Consider the following 21,107-nt stretch of genomic DNA (forward strand, 5'->3'; position numbering starts at 1 on the left):
GGAGGTGTGGCCTTGTTGGAAGAAGTGTGTCACTGTGAGAGTGGGTTCTGAGTTCTGCTGTGCTCAAATTGCTCCCAGTGCCACAGTCCACTTCCTGTTGCCTTCTGATCAAGATGTAGCCAGCACCGTGTCTGCCTGCATGCCACCATGCTCTCCACCGTGATGATAATGGACTGAACCACTGAAACTATAAGCCACCACCTCAATTAAATATTTTCCTTTATAAGAGTTTCCATGGTCATGATGTCTCTTCACAGCAATAGAAAAAATAACTAAGACACCAGCTCATTTTTAGTTTTTAAAAACATTTATTTATTTATTGTATTTGTGTATGTCTGTATGTGTATATATGTGTGTGCATGTTTGTGTGTATGTTTTGTGTGTATATATTTGTGTGTCCGTGTGTATATGTGTGTGTGTCTGTGTCTCTGTGTAGGGGTGTGTGTTTGGTGTTCAGAGGACAACTTTCCGCAATTGATTCTCATTCTACTGATTCTACAGTTCCTGGGAAATGAACTCACACTGTCAGCCTTGGCAGCAAGTGCCCTTACTAACCGAGCAATCTTGTCACCCTAACTCTGTGAGCTTCCTGAGTCCTCTGAGCTTCCTTCCTTACTCCACAAGGGAATTTCCACTTAGGAAGACACAGCTACACACTAGCCTGACCTAATATGTACCACAAGCAGGCACACATATGCCATGCAGAAGAGTATGTGATGGAATCTCATCATAGTGCCCAGGCGGGTCTCTGCTGTGGGATGTCTTTCTGTATGCTGTGAATATGTGCGGCTCTTGTTGGATAATAAATAAAACTGTTTTGGCCTCTGGCAAGAAAGCTTACAGCCAGATGGAAAATCCAAGCAGAGAGGCCGGGCGGTGGTGGCGCACGCCTTTAATCCCAGCACTCGGGAGGCAGAGCCAGGCGGATCTCTGTGAGTTCGAGGCCAGCCTGGGCTACCAAGTGAGTTCCAGGAGAGGCGCAAAGCTACACAGAGAAACCCTGTCTCGAAAAATCAAAAAAAAAAAAAAAAAAAAAAAAAAAAAATCCAAGCAGAGATACAGAGAAAAGGGCTATGGTGATATTTTATTTGTATTAAAATGTTATTTGTGCCGGGCGGTGGTGGCGCACGCCTTTAATCCCAGCACTTGGGAGGCAGAGGCAGGCGGATTTCTGTGAGTTCGAGGCCAGCCTGGGCTACCAAGTGAGTTCCAGGAAAGGCGCAAAGCTACACAGAGAAACCCTGTCTCGAAAAACCAAAAAAAAAAAAAAAAAAAAAAAAAAAAAAAAAAAAAAATGTTATTTGTATGTTAATAAAGTTGCCCGGGGGTCAGAGCTATTAGCAAGCCATAGGAAAGCAGGGCAGTGGTGGTGTACGCCTGTAATCCCAGCACTTGGTAGGCAGAGCTGGGTAAGTCTCTGTGTGTTCAGGGATACAGCCATTATTGGATACACATGCCTTTAATCTCAATACCAAGCATGGAAAACCTGGAGGTCTATACAGACAGGCCGTGAGGAGGCGGTCATGTGGTTGGGTTTACAACCAATGAGAAGGCAGGACAGGAACTCTATATAAAGACTTTAACACAGGGGTAGCTCTGGTTCGGAGAGGTAGGACCACTGCAGGAGGAAGGGTAAGGTTTTAGCTCTTAGCTCTGACCTCTTGGCTTTCTTCTTTGCATTGGTTCTGTGTTTCTTATTTAATAAGAAGGTTGGTTACATCTACAAAGGGCAGAGTGGGGAGAGACTCCAGTCGCCACCCAAGGAGCAACAAGATGCCAGCAGACTGGTAACACAATGGCCATGTGGCAACATATAGATTAAAAGGAATGGGTTAATTTAAGATGAAAGAGTTAGCTAGCCAGAAGCTGGAGCCATAGGCCATATGGTTCGTAATTAATATAAGCCTCTGCGTAATTATTTTATAAGCAGCTGCAGGACCTCCAGTGGGAGAGATTTGTCCAGACCTTGGGGCTGGGCTGACCGAAGAAACTTCCGGTTACAGGTCTCTAACTCCTGATACCAAGTAGCCCTTATGCCCGGCTCTCTCTGGTGCTGAAACCACAGCCCTGATAGTTCCAAGCCCAGTTGCCCATGTCTTTTCATCTCTTCAGCTGTCAATTCGAGCTGCGCTTTTTTCATTAGCTATGAGTCAGGCACTGTTTCGGGTGCTGGGAATGAACCATGAATAAACAAACAGGAATCTTGGTGGGTTTTTTGTTTTCCTCTGCCCTGTATTTCATCTTGTTTACTCATTTCTCTAGGCATCCCTTTGAGTCCTGGGAGATGGGAGCTGAGGGATTAAACTCCATGTTCCATCTTGTGCCTTGCTCAGTTTCTCAAGGTGTTCAGTAGAACAGAGCCCTGGGTACTCAGAGGGACTCAGTACCCTGCAGTGCCTTTCACATCTCTGCCTCATTCTTTCTATTCCTAATTCCTCTCCCTCCCCTCCTATGGGTTCACTTTCCTGAAGAAACTACCTATGTGTTAGCCCTTCTCCAGTGCTGCTTTTGGGGCCCAGGCTAACACCGTGAAGACATCGAGTCATTGTCTGCATTGACCTTGGGTCCCAGGCTGTACTGCAGGTTTCTAACCAGCATAGAGGAAAATACTCTTTTGTGTGTGTGTGTGTTTTCCCATAGTTACCACCTCAGAACCTGGAAAATATCAATACATGTGTTGGCTTTTTTTGAAATAGGGTCTTACTATGTAGCCCTGGTTGGCCTGGAACTATGTAGAGCAGGGTGGTCTCCACCTCACAAAGATCTCCTGCCTCTGCCTCCTGAGTGCTGGGATTAAAAGCGAGGGCCACAACTAACTCAAACAGGTTGGTTTTTATTTGATTCAACAAAAAGGAAGAGTATGGTGGAGTGTGGAAGTCAGAGACCTCTGCCTGGTGTCCTGTAAAGATGAGACCTTCCAGGGCACTTACCATTTCTCCCCAGTCCCTGTGCCCTTGCCTTGTGCCAGCAGAGCAGTGGCTTGGGCACTGCCTGCCACCTGCTTCCTCCATGCTGGGAGAAGGAAGCCAGCTCCTTGTCCTCAGGGGCAGGACCCATGAGTCTGCACTCTGGCACCAAGAATCAGATGTCAGGGCCCTGCCCATAGACCAAGGCCACAGACAGGAACTGGGACGGAGTGACCGACCTCACAGTTCTGTCCCAGCTTGGCGTCTCATGGCTGTAGGAATCGAGTCTCAGACAGCTGGTAAGAATGCAGCAACACAGGACAGTTGCAGTTAAGGGCTGACCACTAATTTGATGCTTCTGTGGTTCTGGGCCACTTTTCTGCCCGCGGTTTCCTGCAAATGAGAGGTGTCCAGACTTGTGACATGATGTTGTCATATACAAAGTTTGTACTCTAGCACAGTCAACTTACAAAAAATTAAATTGGAAAAAATCATAAAGATGCCTAGGTTTTAAGTAAGGTTAGCTTTGTGTCGGCAATGTTCAAGGTTTTCCTCAGTCACACATGGCCGTTGGCAGGAGGCGTGTATACACCAGGAGGGGCTCAAAGAACACCACTCCCCATCCAGTCCTAGGGGGTTTTATTTTTTAATTTAAATCTTTTTTATATATTTTGGTCATATTCCCCTTCAACTCCCTCAAGATTCCCCCTCCTCACCCAATTCATGTTCTTTCTCTGTCTTAAAAAAAAGCATGTGTGTGAGCGCGCGCGTGCGCGCACACACACACACACACACACACACACACAAAGAGCCAGCTTTGTCTTTGCTCACTACTCCTGAACAAGTTACTCCTTGGAGTGTGGTTGATACACCCAGTGACCCTCCATTGGAGAAAACTGATTTTCCCTTTACCAGCAGGTACCAATCACAGACAGCTTCTTGGTTAGAGGTGGGAGCCTGTGTTCACTTCTCCCACTCAGTGCTGAGACTGTCTGTCTGGAACCTGTGCAGGCCCTGTGCATGCTGCCACAGTCTCTGTGAGTTCATACGTCCCATTGTGCCTGGAAGACACTGTTTTCATGGAGTCATCCGTCACCTCTGGCTCTTACGCTCTCTCCACCTCCTCTTTCACATAGGTCCTCGAGCCTTGAGGGGAAGGGTGTGACACAGAAACTCCACTTAGGACTAGTGCTCCCAGGTCTCTCCCACTGTCCATTGTGGTCTCTGTTAGTTCCTATCCACTGTGAGCAGCAGTCTCTCTCTCTCGCAGGAGCTGAGCAAGGCACTGCTCTGGATCCCAGTCAAGTGTGGTAGCTGTGGGGTTCCTGGAGTGAGAGTCGGGAACGGTTGAGGAGGGCAGTGAGGAAAAACTAGGGGGACCCTGGGTCTGCACCTCCAATGGGGGCCAAGTCCCAAGGAAATGGAGATAGGCTGGGCCAGATCTTAGTTCTTAAATTCCAGAACTGGAAGGCACTGGACCTGTGAGTTTTTCTTCAGGTAATCCTACTGTACCCCTTTAAGACCCTCACTGCTGGATGCAGCACCTTTTCTACTGAAAACTGGGTTCTGAGGCAGTTCAGTTTCAGAGTCTTAAAGGTTCCTGGACCCTGGTAGCCAGCCACAGTCCCTTGGCTGATGAGTTTGTGTGTGTGATTGAAATGTTTATTGAGACAATTATGCATTTACATTCTATCATAAAAAATAATGCTTTGCCACCTACCATAGTGGTGTACACCTGTAATTCCAGCACCTGAGAAGTAGAGGCAGGATGGTTAGTTCAAGGTCAGCTTCAGCTACATTGTGAGTTCAAGGCCAGCTTGGGCTATACAAGATGGTCTCAAAAAAACCAAAACCAACCAACCACCCTCGAACCCAAAACGGGGCTGGGGAGATGACTCTCAGTGGTCAAGTGTAAACGTAAGAACCCAGCTCTCACATAAAAAGCCAGGCACGGTGGCATGTGACTGTCACTGCTGGGGAGGGGGACAGAGACAGGCTGATCCCGAAGGCTGGCTGGCCAGTCTAGCCTCATCAGTGAGCCCCGGGTTCAGGGAGAGACCCCGTCTCAAAGACTAAGATGGATATCAGCCCCTGCCCGAGGCTCAGGGACACCACAGAAGAGGGACCCGGGGGATGGGGAGGAGGACTGTGAAGTGCTGTCCCCTAGACATGGCCTGGCTGTCACACACATGAGTTCACAGCCGCTGTGGTGGCCTACACAAGATCAAGCTGGACAGAAGTGGGCAAGATGGGATTGTTTCCAGGCCCCACCCCTTACTGCGGGGCTGTCGGGCATTGACAGCTGCCGGAGAAAGGCGAGTCATTCTTTTCTGAGGATGTAGTCACATCCTTTTCTTGAGTCTCATGCTCCACACCCTTGTACATATGGGCAGCACCAAGTAGACTGGGTTACTGAAAGGAAAAAAAAAAAAGACATGAAGTTGTGAGGGGAATGTGTTGAGGTGGCCATGGAAGGAGTTGGAAGTGGGACATGGGGACATATCTGACCATATTTCATTGTTTACATGCATGAAATTCTCAAGAAGAGGAGTAAGGTGGGGCGCAATGGAAGACATCTGATGTCAGCCTCTGGCCTCCCCGTGGGTGCGTGAGCACACCCCACACGTGTGTACACATGTACACACATACACATGCATACTTTATATGCACATATACATACACACACTGTTCACCTGAACTCAGCTCTTTTTTTTCTTTTTTCTTTTCGGAGACAGGGTTTCTCTGTGTAGCCTTGGCTGTCCTGGAACTCACTCTGTAGACCAGGCTGGCCTTGAACTCACAGAGATCTGCCTGCCTCTGCCTCCTGGGTACTGGGATTAAAGGTGTACACTACCACCCTCTATGGCTTCAGTTCTTAATTTATGTTTCTGAAAAGCCTTTTTATTTAAAGAGAACTTCAAACCTATAAAAAAAAATACCCTAGGACTCCTGAGACCCAGACTCACTGTTAATCTTTGGCCCAATCAGTTTACCACACCGCTCATCAAGATGTCTTTTCCTTCCTGAATCACTTGAAGGTACTTTTGCCTCTTAAGTCCTAAGAATAAAGATAGTCTTGTCTGTGCACATAGTAAATTTAACATTGGCCCAGTATTTTAAGATCTACAGCACAGATTCCAGTTCTGCCAGCTGGAATGTTCTGTACATCACCCAGCGCTACAGAGGCATATCATTTAGCCACAGTCATTCAGCCCTCCTGTTCCAGACAGGTCTCAAATCTTTAGATTTTTGCCTGAACAATTTCCCTACTCAGTTCCTATCCAGCCCTGAAATTTGGAGGGTCTGGAGGAGTTTATTTCCTCCACATCTTTGGTTCAGGTTGGAGTCCGCTCCAAGTCTGTTCAGTGTCCCCGGGACCGGTTGGAGAGACCATTGGAAAGGAGCTCGCGTGGGTCGCGTTAACACGTCTGCGTGTTATTTGCGTGAAAGCTTCCCGGAGGGTTTCATTGTCCCCTCTGTCACCCCCACCAGCTCCTTCACCCTTTGGTGGTGTTGCCCATACTGCGGGTCCAAGGCCCCCTCCTGCGGTCCTAACTCCGTGCTTGACTCCGGGGCGGGTTCCGCAGGACAGCAGCGCCGGCAGTGGGGTCCCCAAGCAGCCCTCGCGCGCGGGTCGGGACGCACGCGCCGGGATGCCGAGTGGGCCAGCGCTTGGTGTCGGAGCCTCTCACGGCGGGGAGCGGGAGCGTCGCACGCGCGCGGGGACCGTCGCGCAGGTGGCGGCGGGGCCGAGCGGGGCGGGGGCGGGGCCGGGCGGGGAGGGCCGGGCGCGCGTCGGGCGGTGACGGCAGCGCGAGGGGAGGCGCGAGGCCCGGCCGCGCGGAGCCATGGCGAGAGGCCGCGCTGCGGCGCCCGCGACACGGTCCCCGGCCCCGGCCCAGTCCCCGGCCGCGCCCCCGCCCGCCGCTCCGGGGCCCACTCGGCCCCCGCCCCCGCGCGCCCCCGGCCCGTGACACGCGCCTGAAGAGCCCCGGAGCGTCCCCGATCGCTCGGGCACCCGCCCACGCCGAACCCCGCAGCCCCGGGAACGCTAGCCACGGGCGGCCGGGGCCGGGCCGAGCACAACGCGGAGCAGCGACACCGGCCCCGGGACCGCGCCCGCCGCCCCCGCGCCTCCTGCGGGTAAGTCGCCAGTGCTCCAGGCCTGCGGCTGGGGAGGGGCCGCGGCCCGACCGCTCCCCTGTGGCACCTGCAGGGCTGGGGACACCCGGGAAGGTGCCCTAAGGCCATCGTGTCCCGCTGTGCCGCGTGTACTCGGATTCCGGGCCCCGGCAGCCTAGGTGACAGTCGGGCGACCTTCAGAGAGCCCCGGGCTGGAGCGCGCGCAGCACCCACTTTTCCACTCGCCGCCTGAACTTCGTGTGCATGACATCGTGCGCCTAGGGACCCCCCTTTCCATCCTGAGAGTGAAGGAGTTCACTTTGGGTCACTTTTTGGACTTTTGTTTTACAATTCTCTGTCGTCTCCAAGGTCAGCCTCTTGCGGGTAAAAAGCAAATGTCATGAAATGTCTCATTGTTATTGAGGGAAGATTTTAAAAGTTCTGGGTGCTGGGTGCTGGGTGCTAGGTGCTCCCACCCCCCCCCCCGCCCCCAGCCCCTTAAAGCTCAGTTTTAGAACCGGTTGCCGCGCTTGCTCAGACAGACTTTACTGCCCACTTTGAGCAGGAAGAATGAGTGCCGAGGCCTTTGGGGTTTTTGTTGTTTGTTTCCTGATTTGTTTCGCCAAACTTTGAAATGGTGTGTGAGCGTTGACAGTACTGTGTGCAGCCAGAACCCATGCTCTTTCCTGCCTGGTCTTTCTGGTCTGGGGCAGGTGGGAGGAAGCCAGAAGGAAACAGGCTAGTTACAGGGTCTTTTCCATTTTCTGACCTACCAGAGCGGCCTAGAGGGAGGGGGCAGCTTGAGCTCTGACCAGCGACCCTGCGGGCGTGTGTGTGTGTGTGTGTGTGTGTGTGTGTGTGTGTGTGTGTGTGTGTGTGTGTTCGCGCGTGCGCAGGTGCAGTGGGGCGGTCTCCCCGTTGGGGTGGAGATGACAGGTGGAGGTGGACCTGCGTGGCCGACAGCTGCCTTCCCCTTTGGTCACACTCGAAAGGCTGTGTAGCTCTGTGTTCTCTGACCCCCACTTGCTCACAGAGAAGCCCAGGCAAGTGGAGAAGTAGCTGAGGATCAGAACTGTGCCCGGGGGTGGCTGAACTGACTTTTAGTCCACTCGAGGCACAGTAGGTTTGCCAAGGGCTGGGTTGCTGTTGACCACTTGGCAAGGCACCAGGCCCATTTCCTGTGTGATGCCCCAGGGACGGTTGGGGTCTGGTTTCCTGCGCAGAGGCCAGCTCTCCCCTTGGACCGTGTCTCCACCCTGGTAAGGTAAGGACGCTGGTCTTGGAGTAGGGAAGCTTCATAGCCTTGCTTCTCCTCTGCAGTCCCTGTGACCTTGCCCAGCAACCTTTCTTACCTGGCTGTCCCCTGGGCCAATGGAAGGAATAGAGTTGGTGTTACTTTATGGAAGTTTGACTGCACGTCATTGTGTGTTCTCAGGTCTGACTGTGCTTGTACCTTGGTAACTTTTTAAAAGTCCTAATACGAATAATTAAGAGATATTATAGCAGTTATAACTTTTACAGGTTTACGGTGTGGGTCAAGTCAGACACTGTAAATGGGCTTTGAGAATGATATGGCTCACGATTCACACTGAAAGAGTTTCAGACTTTCAGTTTCCAAATGGCAGTATCTCACAGTGATCCATCAAATGAAGACGTCTTTCTTGCCATTCCGAGGCCGCCCCTGGTCTTGCCCACCTGTCAGCCTCTGCATTGCTAGATGGTTCTGGCGTGAGCCGCCCGGGCTCCTGACCTGGACCTCCTGCGCCCGAGGTACAGGGTAGGCCTCTGGCTTCTGTACTCCTCGGCTCTGGGCTTTATAAAGGCCTGATTGTTCAGTTACTCCAAGCATCTGATAAGAGAGTGGGTGAGCAGACAGGTGGCCACCTTTCCTACCAGGGGAGGTCCTTTTCTCTCCTTCAGGGTTCGAGTGAGCAAGGCTTGAAGGGTGAAGCACCCACTTAAACTCACTGCAGGCTGTGCACACACAATCAGGCCTTTTGCATTTCATTTCACTTATTTCTGTGTATATGACATTGTATGGAGGTCAGAGGTCAACTTCTTCTACCTCCTGAGGGCTCCCCAGATTGAGCCCAGGTAATCAGACTCCGAAGCCAGGCTTTTTAAGCTTACTTTCATCTCTCTGCCCCAGGAACTTGATAAACTGAGAGTACATTACAGTGACCAACCTCTCCAGATTGAGTGTGTGCCCCACGTTGAAAATGGACCCCATCTGTTCATGCCTCTGTGGTTTGGGGGAGGGGCAAAGGATGCTCTTTTTCAGAGATGCTAGAAGACTGGTCTCCACAGGAAGGGCCACATGGGCCACATGGGTCTGACTTTACTTTGCAGTCTGGGGCTAGTGTCTGCTGGGTGGGAGGTGCTCTGATGAATGCGGGTTCTGGCTCCGCCCCTTTTTTCTTTCTTTCTGAACAATGTTCCTTGATCCAGCTTGCCCTCTTAGTAGGGGTACAAGTGAGGGTCACTCTCAGCCTTGAAAAGGTCCCTTTAAGTATGTGATGTACGTGAGAGCCTGCACGTCTGTCTGAAGGTGGACGAGACTTGGTGGTGCTGAGCTGCCTCCGGACGGGCTTTGTGTTTTCCGAGCGGCCGTGTGGCACAACTCGGAAGCTTGCTTAATTACGGAGCTGCTACTAAGGCAAATGAGGTGAGACTGGGTGAGATGGTGGATGGGCGGATCTCAAAATCCTTGTCTAGGCTTTGGGGCAGCCAGCCAGCTCCCGGGCCACCTGTTCAGGAGCCTTACCTTTCTAAGAAGCACAGTGCAGCCCTCTGGCTAACATGTTTCAGTGACTTCTCAGGTGACCACTTACAGCCAGCAGCCTTGACATGTCAGACTGTAAAGTGTGCTATCTTGTTGCTTGTAATTTAGTCCTGCGGCCATCAGGGCTCTGGAAGCTGGCAGAGGGGCTAGGGCTGAGCCCCAGCCTCTGAAGCCTTTCTGAGTTAATGATTACTGTGATGATGGCCAGGATGGTCTCATGCAGTCCAGGCTGACGGCAAACTTGCTATGGAGCCAGGACTAATCTTGAACTCCTTATCCCTCTGCCTCTACCTCCCATGGCTGGGATACAGGCACACACCACCACACCATGTGGATTCATTCCGTTTTGTTTTCAGAATGTCTTTATGTTGTTCTCAGCTAGTTGTCAACTCCGAGGCTGCGGGGGTGGTGGTGGTGGTGGTGGTGGTGGTGTTCCCAGCCTCAGGCTCCCCACTGAAGGGACCGCAGGCCTCAGCCACTGCACCCAACTAGGACTTGTATTGCTGTAGGGCAAAGGTCCTTCAACTCACTGTCTGAACTGAGACGTGCTTACGGAAAACGCATCCTGCCTTCCCTGACGTCCCGAAAGCTGTCTGGTTAGTGAGTCTCCTGTGTGTTTTGAGAGATGTCCTCTATAGGTTTGAGAGATGTCCTCTATAGGCGAGGCATTTGAACACTCGGTTCCCAGTTGGTGGTGCTGTTTGGGGAAGTTTAGGATGAGCAGCGGGGCTGGAGGAAGTGGGTCACTAGGGGTGGGTTTTCTGTTCCACTTCCGGTTCTTCCTGCTTTGTGCTTGTGGTTGAAAATGTGATTTCTGCGCTCCCCCACCTCCCTCTGTCATGCCTGCCGCTTGCCAGCCTCCCTGCCGTGATGGACTCAACCTCTTGAACATGAGCCCAGACATACTCTTTCTTCCTTAAGATGCTCTGACTGTGGTGCTCTAGCACAGCAGTAGAATGTCATGCGTGTGCATTCCCAGCCAGAGCGGTCTGGAGGTGGCTTCTTTCTAGGCTGTCCTTTAGCTCTAGACTGCACGACATAACGGGACATTCAAGAGCAGAAGAGAATTCACCCGACGGAGTGTTGTGCCCACATCAGAAGAGGATACTGTGAATAACCAGGGCAGATAGTATGTGAAAGTAGCCACCATGATACAAACAGCCTGGATTGCAGTGTTAGACTTTGCTGTGTGTATTCAGGGGTCTTTGAGAGTAACCTCTCTCCAGCTCAGTCTCGGACTCTGTCTGTCTCTCTGTTTCCTCTCATCTCTCATCTCTTTTTCTCTTCCTCTCATCTCATCTCTCTTAAGAATTAGGAATGGAGCCGGTGGTGGTGGCGCACACCTTTAATCCCAGCACTCTGGAGGCAGAGGCAGGCAGATCTCTAAGTTCAAGGCCAGCCTGGTCTACAAAGTGAGTGAATTCCCAGACAGCCAGAGCTGTTACACAGAGAAACCCTATCTCGAAAAATAAACAAGCAAGCAAACAAACAAACAAAAAAGAATTAGGGATGGATAAACGAGCCAATCAGTCCATCCAGAACCCAGGCAGAAATGCCGTGTGTGGCCTAGGCTGGTAAATTCTAGCACTGAGGAATTAGAGACAAGTGGATCCTGGGGACTCTCTGGCCGATCAGTCCAGCTTGGTAGTTGAGCTCCAGGCTGGTGAGAGACCCTGTGTCAAAACATGAGGCAGACAATTCCTACAGAACGACACCTGGGGTTGTCCTCTGGCCTCCATATGCACAAGTGTTTACCCACATGCACGTGAACACACACACACACACACACACACACACACACACACACACGAAAAAGAGTTAGTTGGAGAAAACCCTGAATGTGTGATTTGCATGATGTGACATTTTCTGAAAACTGTGTCCTTAGCTCACCCTTCCAGCACCTCATCCTACTGCACTCCACCTTAATACCTGGACTTTGGTACTTGATCATATGATCATGTTGATTGAAATAAGCCACCATCTACTGACAGGTTCACAGAAACAAGCTGATGGGAAATTTCACGCTGAACTGTGTTGCTCCAAACTGATTTCCATTCCCTCATATCACTATTAATTAGACCAGAGACACGAGATTCCAGTTTTTCTTTCATTTTCTCTGGATTTGGAGAGCCTATCTACACAGACGGAGCTGTTGAGTTAAAGGTTATAGGTTCCCTGGTTGGCTGATAGAGTGAGTCCTTATTAAAAAAAAAAAAAATCTAGGCAGTTCTTTCTTACCAACAAAATATGCTGTGGGACTCGGTGATTTGCACTGGTGAACATTCTGGGAGCTGTCAAGGTTTTATTCAATTTAAAAAGTGATGTGTTTATGTGTGTCTCTCTGTGAACTTGCACTTGAGTGCAGGTGCCTGTGGAGGCCAGAAGAGGGCACCAGATTCCCTAGAGCTGGAGTTATAGGTAGTTGTGGCCACTTGATGTGGGTTCTGGGATCTGAGTTCCAGTCTTCTGTAAGAGCAACACTTGTTCTTAACTGCTGAGCCATTTCTGCATCCCGAGCATTGGATTTTAGAATTTGGCCCAGTGCAGGCTTATGGATCCATAAGAAAATATTTCTAGTTTGGGATATGGCCAAAGAGAGGATTCTCCCTAATGCTGGAAGTGACTTGGCCTCACCTCCGTGAGGAGGTTCTGCAGGTGCAGAAGCTTGCCCAGGCTTGCTTGTCTGAAGGTCGCTGGGAGACTTCTTCCGGAGGAGGGAGCAGGGGTGTCAGGTGTCCTCAGTGGGAGGAGAAGCAGAGATGAGTGACCGCAGAGGGCTGGTCTGTTTGTGCCAAGATCAGGAGCTCAGATTGTGGTGGACGGAGGAGCTGAAGAGGGCAGTGTTTATGAGAGAGTCGTCTCCGCTGTTTCTGGGTGAACTTTGGTCCCTGTTGGAGTGGCACAGACAGACGACAGGAACACAGAGGGCTCATTGCTCAGAACAGGGCCAGAGGGCATCCAAGTCATCTTCAACACCATCACCACCACCAACACCATCACCATCATCACCACCACCACCACCATCACCATCACCACCACCAACACCATCACCATCATCACCACCACCACCATCACCACCACCACCACCACCATCACCATCATCATCATCACCACCACCACCATCACCATCATCACCACCACCACTACCACCATCATCACCACCACCACCATCACCATCATCACCACCACCACCATCACCACCACCACCACCACCACCACCATCACCATCACCACCACCACCACCATCACCATCATCACCACCACCACTACCACCATCATCACCACCACCACCACCACCATCACCACCACCACCACCATCATCACCACCACCACCACCATCACCATCATCATCATCACCACCACCACCACCACCATCACCATCACCACCACCACCACCACCATCACCATCATCACCACCACCACCACCACCACCATCACCACCACCACCATCACCATCATCACCACCACCACCACCATCATCACCACCACCACCACCACCATCACCACCACCACCACCACCACCATCATCACCACCACCACCATCACCATCACCACCACCACCATCACCATCACCACCACCACCATCATCACCACCACCACCACCATCACCATCATCACCACCACCACCACCACCATCATCACCATCACCACCACCACCACCACCATCATCACCACCACCACCACCACCATCACCACCACCACCACCACCATCATCACCACCACCACCATCACCATCACCACCACCACCACCACCATCACCATCATCACCACCACCACCACCACCATCATCACCACCACCACCACCATCACCATCATCACCATCACCACCACCACCACCACCATCACCATCACCACCACCACCACCACCATCACCATCACCACCACCACCACCACCATCACCATCATCACCACCACCACCATCACCATCATCACCATCACCACCACCACCACCACCATCACCATCACCACCACCACCACCACCATCACCATCATCACCATCACCACCACCACCACCACCATCACCATCACCACCACCACCACCACCACCACCATCACCACCACCACCACCATCACCGTCACCACCATCACCACCATCTTCATCACCGACACCAACATCACCATCACCACCACCACCATCTTCATCACCACCACCATCACCACCACCACCATCACCACCACCACCATCATCACTATCATCACCACTGTCCTGCCAATCTGGAAGCTTCTTCACCTGCAGAATATCAGCCCTGCTCAATCTAGCCCTCATTTTAAACACTCTCCAGGCGGTGTGTGTGCAGAGTCGTCTCTGTTTACACAGACAGGTTCTCCTCTGAGCCGGCCAGATCTTGTGGTTGTTGGGAAGAACAAGTTGGGAGCATGGGCCCCCTTCCCTGCCTGGCAGAGCTGCGGCTCAGTGTCCCTTCACCCCGCCAGGCAGTGGAGGGAAGGGCTGCATGTTTCTTAGCAGAGGTTGCTGAGCGCACTCCTTCCCCACCCCCACCTTCCTTTAGTCCTGAGCAGCGAACTGTAAAGTGGGAGGAGCTGAGGAGAAAGGAGCAACTGCCATCTGCAGCAGCCAGGAACACTCCCCACCTGCCTCCACAGGGATCTGCAACACCAGCAAGATGTGTGATGTTTATGTATACATACTCATATACAGACACACATGCATATACATTTGCACACACATATATATACATGCCTATACATACATGCACATGCATATATACATGTACATACATGTGTGTATACATATACACACATGCATAGATATATATATATATACATAACATATATGTTTTATGATAGGGTCTCATGTAGCCCAGGCTAGCTTCAAACTTGTCATGTAGCTAAGGATGACTGAACTTCTGATCCTCCTGCTTCCTCCTCCCAAGCACTGAGATTGTAGGGTGCTCCCCTGTGTCAGGTTTTGTGTGCTGCTGGGGATCAAATCCAGGACTTTGTGCATGCTGGAGAAGCATTCTACCCACCCAACCCTGGCCTCGGCCCCGGCCCCGACCCAGGCCTCTTGTTCTGAAGGATCCACCAGTTCTACCCCGTTGTTAGTGGTCACTGACACACCCACCCACCCACCCACCGGTGTTTCTGTTGTGTGAATCTAAAGTTCTGGGTCAGCCACGCTGAACAGAGGTGGCACAGGGCACAGAGTGGCAGCTGTTTGGGAAGATGAGAAGACCCAGCGGCACCTCCTCTTGCCCGCTGCCATCCCTCTTGCCTTTTGAGCAGGCACAGACCCCTCAGGCCCTAGGTGCCCCCATAGCCTTATGTACAGATGAGAGCAGGCAGGCAGTCTTTGCCAAATTCTTTGTGTCTTTCCCCAGAGCTGCCCAACTCCCTTAGTGTGAGATAACTGAAAATCTACAGTTCTTTAGATTAGCCTCTTATTTCATTTAAAAAATACTGATGAAATATATATTACATAAATATATCATTTTAACCACTTTCAGTGTGTAGTGCTTAAGTACTTCTGTGTTGTGTGGAGACCATCACCTACATTTCCAGAACCTTCTTCATTGTCCCCAACTGGATGGAACACAACCATCTGTCCTTCTTTCCTGCCCAATGACCACCCTCCCCCACCATCTCTCTGAACTTGACCACACTAGAAACTCCACACAACTAGAATCATTGTCTTTGGCTTATTTTGCCCAGTATAAGAGTTTTGTTGGTTTGTTTTGTTGTTTTTTATGTTGAAACATGTTAAATTTCCTTTGTAAGGCTGAAGAATATTTCATCCAGTAATGGACACCTGGGTTTTCCTGTCATTTGGCCTTTGGTGTACAGATAATCCACTGGGTGCCTGCATTCATTTTTGGGAGATATGTACCCAGAATTCTAGTTGGTGGATCTAGGAGAGGAAAAAAAGACAGTTCTGTAAACTAGTTTGTTATGATGTATGCTGTGGTGATATATTGTGTACCCCAATAAAACTTATCTAGGGATCAGAGGACAGAGCCAGCCACTAGATTAGACATAGAGGCCAGACAGTGGTGGCACACACCCTTAATCCTATCACTCGGGAGGCAGAGAAGCTTTTTTTTTTTTTTTTTTTTTTTTTTTGGTTTTTTGAGACAGGGTTTCTCTGTGTAGCTTTGCGCCTTTCCTGGATCTCGCTCTGTAGACCATGCTGGCCTCGAACTCACAAAGATCCGCCTGCCTCTGCCTCCCGAGTGCTGGGATTAAAGGTGTGCGCCACCACCGCCCGGCGCGGCAGAGAAGCTTTTGCTTGGGAAGTGCACACACTTAATCCCAGGAAGTGATGGCAGGACAGAGAAAGGTACATAAGGCGAGAGGAAACAGGAACTCTCTCTTGAGGCTGAGGATTTCGTAGAGGTGAGAACTTGTGGCTGGCTTGTTCTACTTCTCTGATCTTTAGATAAGTTTTATTGGAGTACACAATATATCACCACAGTATGCCTTCTCCCTTTCCAGTGCTGGGGATGGAGCCTACTGCTTCCCACAGGCTGAACCTGAGCCATACCCCAGCTCTGTGTTCTGATTCCGAATACAGGGCTCTCCTGGCAGAGACTTTTTTTAGGTTGTGACTTTGAGTTGGGGCCTTGGGGGATGCGATCATGGAATCAAAGGTCATTCTCAACGGTCCACATATGGGGGCCTTTCTTTACTGCTAAAACCAGGGGAGAAATTGAGGATCTGCTTTAACTACGGGGATGGGCAGATGCATGTCATGTTATGAGGATGGAATTGGCGAACTTTGTGCCCAAGGATTAAAAAGGCAAGCAAACAGAAAAGCAAGCCCATGGCCTGTGATTCAGGGTACCCTTTAGTGGTTTTAGAGCAAAGGTGGGAAGGAGGAGCAGGAGGGGACTGTTCCGTGTGACTCACGGGCTGTGTCTATGAGTATGGTAGGTGGGGGCATATGTCCCAGGACAAGCAGAGAGAAAAGGAGCTTGCCAGGGCGTTTTCATTCTGACCTGGAATATGTTTTATCAGACAGAGTCTGGCTATGTATTCTAAGCTGGCCCTGCACTCATGATCCAACCCCCCATCTCCCAGCTTCCTGAGGGCTGGTGTCACAGATGTGCTGGCACTGCAGCTGTACGCCACCATGACTGTTTAACAGCTTCGGACCTAATGGTCTGGATAAAGTGTAGTGTGCTGGTGAGGCACCCCCACCCCCCCAGAGGTGCTTAGAGGGATTGAACTCTGCAACAAAACCCTCTCTTCCTTTTTCTGTTTGCTACGCTGGGGTCAAACCCAGGGCTTCATTCATGTTGTGCTAGTTTGACCATCGTACCCCCACACCCCCTCTCCCACCTTCCTCCCCTCACACACACAGTTTCCTCAGAGGTTAAAACATTCCACCCTGCAGGAAGGTCCTTAAGCAGGAAGGTAAATAATTCAAAACAGCTTCAGGCAGTCCCTGAAACAGATCAGACTCACTAGGCCCCTCCTTCCAAAAGTAAACAATAAAAGCTAAGAGACCACCTCCAGCAGAAGTAAGCTGAAGCCACAAAGAAGACCCAGAGGCCAGACTTGCTGCTTGGAAGAAGCAGAAACCGCCGAACTGTCTGGGAGAGGTTTAGACCAACTGAGGCAGCTGGAAAGGATGCTCTCCAACCTGTCGAGCGGCCTGCAGGCTGTGCTGTGTGTGCTCCAGGTTCCTACCTTTGTGAACTGTCACCCATGCCGGGTGGGCTTTGGAGATACAACTGTCTGAGTCATTTCTGCTCTCGTAAGTGACCCTTCACCGTATCCTCTACGTAACCCCAATAATAATAAACTCATGTTTCACCAAGTTGGACTTTGGTGGTTGTGGGCTCCCGATTTGGGGTGAGTAGATGTGTATGCTGCATCTCCCCAGGAAAAGTTTTGCCACACAACACCTGGCACTCTGACAGTTCCTGAGTCTTTACCTGCTGTGCTAACCTGAGACAGTGATTAGGGATGGCATGAGTTGGTACCTACACCTGGCCCCACAGTGCTCTGCTGCGCCCTGGCCAGACTGCTGTCTTCCCTGGACAGCAACAACACCAAAGGGCCTTGGCACCATCAGGCGCTGGTGTGGACTTTGACTTTGAGGAGAAAGAGTTAGCTTTGCCATGGTCCCAAGACATTAGGAGAATCCCTTTGGACATGACGCTTGGATACAAACGATGACATTCCAAAGATCTCTTGTGGGAAACATGCTGCTTGTCGTTATGTATTTAAGGAAACAATTTGCTATTTGAGAAAACAAGCACGATGTTTTTATTATTGTGACAGCAGATGAAGGTCCCAAAGACATCACTGGGAGAATAGAACAAAATACATGCCGTAGATGTGTCTGTCCTATAGATGAGAGATAGGAGAGGCATTTGTTATAAAGACTATTAATATTAAGCTGGGCATAACAGCCGTGCTGGTTAGTTTTGTCAACCTGACCCACATTAGAGCCCCATCAGACTGGCCTGTGGGAAATCTGCGATTGATGTGGGTGGGCCCCACTGACGTTACCAGCTGTAGGTCCTGGGTGTTCTAAGAAAGTGTACTGAACAAGCCATGGAGAGCAAGCCAGCAGGCACTGTTCCTCCATGGCCTCTGCTTCAGCTCCTGCCTCCTCCAGGTTCCTGCCCCTGCTTCCCGCGGTGATGGGCTATGCCCTGGAAGTATAAGGTAAATAAACCTCCCTACGTCGATTTTGTTCATGGTGTCTATCACAGTGGCAGAGAAGCAGGAGGATTGACTCAAGTTTGAGGCTAGCCTGGGCTATATAGCAAGACCTGGTCTTTAAAAAACTCAAAATGAATAAATATATAAATCAACTGAATGAGATAAAAATGATCAATACCAGCCGGGCGGTGGTGGTGCACACCTTTAGTCCCAGCACTTAGGAGGCAGAGCCAGGCAGATCTCTGTGAGTTCAAGGCCAGCCTGGTCTACAGAGTGAGACCCAGGACAGACACCAAAACTACACAGAGAAACCCTGTCTCAAAAAACCAAAAAAAATAAAATAAAAAAAAAAATCAATACCATAGTGATTAATACTGTAGGAAAGTTTTTGTTACAGAATGGAACCTGGAGATACTTTTAGGTGTGATGTGCATGGAGGTCAGATGACAACCGTGGGCATCGGTCCTCACCTATCTTTGAGACTGGGTCTCTTTTGTTGTTCATTGCTGTGTACCCCAGGCTAGCTGGTCTGTGAGCTCCTGGGGATTCATCTGTCTCTACCTATCACCTCACTAAACGGTCACCGGGGTTACAGATGCACTACAGTGCTCAGTGTCACGTGGGTCTTGGGATTTGAACTCAGGTCTTCAGGCTTGTATGGCAAGTGTTTTACCCCCAGTCCAGCTGTTAGACAGAAAGCAATGATGCTTGTATAAAGGGGGCGTGACTGTGATAAGGGCAGTATTTGTGGCTCAGGGCTGGGGATGCATGCAACTTAGGGGTAGAACTCTTACCTAGCTTGCATAAGGCCCTGGGTTCAAGTCCCAGTACCACAAAAAAGTAAAAAGAAATTTATAAATATTCCTTAGAGGTTGGTTATTTTTATACATGCCAAATTCTGCTTGGTGGAGGACAGCAGACAGCATGGCAGACAGCGCCCTCCGGAGCAGACGTGAAGATTACCTGCCACCCTCAGGAACCAGATCCCTACTTTGTCATCGTCCCTGGTGCAGAAAATGGTTGAATCTGCAGATCAAAAAAAAAAAAGCCCCATGGTGGAATGGGGTGTCTGACTTCAGACATGTACACACATCCATGCACACATACATACATACACACAGTCACTCACATGCACACGCACGCGCGCACAGACACACACACACACACACACTTTGACAGATGGTCCCTAAGGCAGTTGGTATCTAATCTTTGGGGTGGGTAATGAAGCTTGAGTGTTTATTCTTTCTTCCCTGTTTCCCCAGGGTATTTTGTTCTTGTGATTCAGGGCGTTTGCCCGGGGTCCAGAATTTAAAGGACAATGACAAAAATCTCAGGAATTAAGATTGGGCTTTTTTTTTTTGGTCAGGAATTGAACTCAGGGCTTCATACCTGCTAAGCACACAGTCTACCATTGAGCCACATCTTCAGCCCAGGATTAATGGTGATTTTAGTACAATACTTTAAACACTAAATGACAAAAACCCAAACTCATGAGAAGCAAAATAAAAAAGCTTAATTCAAGGCAGGATCGGCACTGTTGGCTTTAATTTTGGCTCAGTTTCCAGTAGAGCTCAGTAGGAACTGAAGATGGAGCCAGGAAGAGTCTGCAGACTTGAGAAAGAGCAGCTTGGCCTGGAAATGGGGCCTAAAAAGGACAAAGGACAAGATTGGAAGGACAGAGACAGAATGCGATGCTCGATGGCCAGGCTGGCAGCGCCCTGTGAAGGGAGTCAGCTGTGCGGGTCTCACAGCAGGTTCTGTTCAGTGTGTTAGATACTCCACAAAAGGAGACTAAAGTGTACCGAGCATTTGTGATGTTCCTTAAAGTAATGAGAATAGTTGTTTGTAGTATAAAGGCCGGGCAAGAGCTCCTCTGCCCAGCTGTTACTGCCTTGTGTGTGTGTGTGTGTGTGTCTCTTTAGTTTGTTTCTTTTTCAGTGTTAACTTGTGAGCTGTCATGATGTTAGAAATCAGAACATAAGCTTGTCAGGGCTTGTGCATCTCGTGCGGCGTAAACGAAGAGGACGACACTACCAGCTTTTAGTGTGAAGCACACTGTTTGGCGGTTAATTGTTGCCCACCTTTTATGTAGCTGTGTGGTTGCTGTGTGTGTAATTACCTGGTAGGCAGTGGAATCTGGTAATTTGTTAACTTTGAGATTGCATGTGTGCTATTGTGTGTTACAGAGTGTGGTTTTGCAGAGGGCTCCTCTTTGTCTTTCTCTGGTGAGTAAGTGATGTGTGCTGGATGCCCATCTGCCAGTCAGGATGTGTTGCCCCAGAGTCAGCGCCTCTTCTGGTTGCCATGGAGACAGCCTCAGCACCACTAAGCATCCCCTCCTGTGGATTCCAGCCAGGAGTCCCCATCCTGTGCCTAGGTGCAGTTTCTGAAAATACTGGAAGGTCTTTCAAAGTGCAGTTAGTTTCCAGAGCAGACACCAGACAGGGTTAAACTTCCCAGCCTGTCACCACGCTGCTCTGTTTACCTCCCCTCCCGGTTCCCTGGTCTGTGGGAGCCCTGGGCTGCTCCTGGAGGGACTGCTTCATCACCAGCAGGCCCTGGGGCCTTCCGGCCTTTCCTAGTTAGGAATTGCCTCCTCCTGCATCCTTTCTTTGTCTTTTCATTCCTTTGCACGTGTGTGTCAGGTAGGCGGGGCAGTCCTG

General features: G+C 50.5%; 1 long non-coding RNA gene across 5 annotated transcripts; it reads right to left on the reverse strand.

Moving 5' to 3' along the window:
• Positions 1–2,817: 2,817 nt before the first annotated feature.
• LOC128105094 (uncharacterized) lies at positions 2,818–6,644 on the reverse strand. Of its 5 annotated transcripts, none has more exons than XR_008216214.1 (4): positions 6,408–6,644; positions 5,178–5,318; positions 4,627–4,656; positions 2,818–3,299 (listed from the first exon to the last, which is right to left on the reverse strand). It is a non-coding gene; the product is annotated as an uncharacterized LOC128105094 (long non-coding RNA). The 5 variants fall into 5 exon arrangements; XR_008216211.1 differs by having other exon boundaries at positions 5,600–6,644; XR_008216215.1 differs by adding an exon at positions 3,819–4,052 and having other exon boundaries at positions 5,178–6,644.
• Between the last annotated feature and the right edge of the window lie 14,463 nt (positions 6,645–21,107).

Source organism: Peromyscus californicus, unplaced genomic scaffold, assembly GCF_007827085.1.
Source record: "Peromyscus californicus insignis strain IS unplaced genomic scaffold, ASM782708v3 Scaffold_11__1_contigs__length_118956290, whole genome shotgun sequence".
Classification (NCBI taxonomy): domain Eukaryota; kingdom Metazoa; phylum Chordata; class Mammalia; order Rodentia; family Cricetidae; genus Peromyscus; species Peromyscus californicus.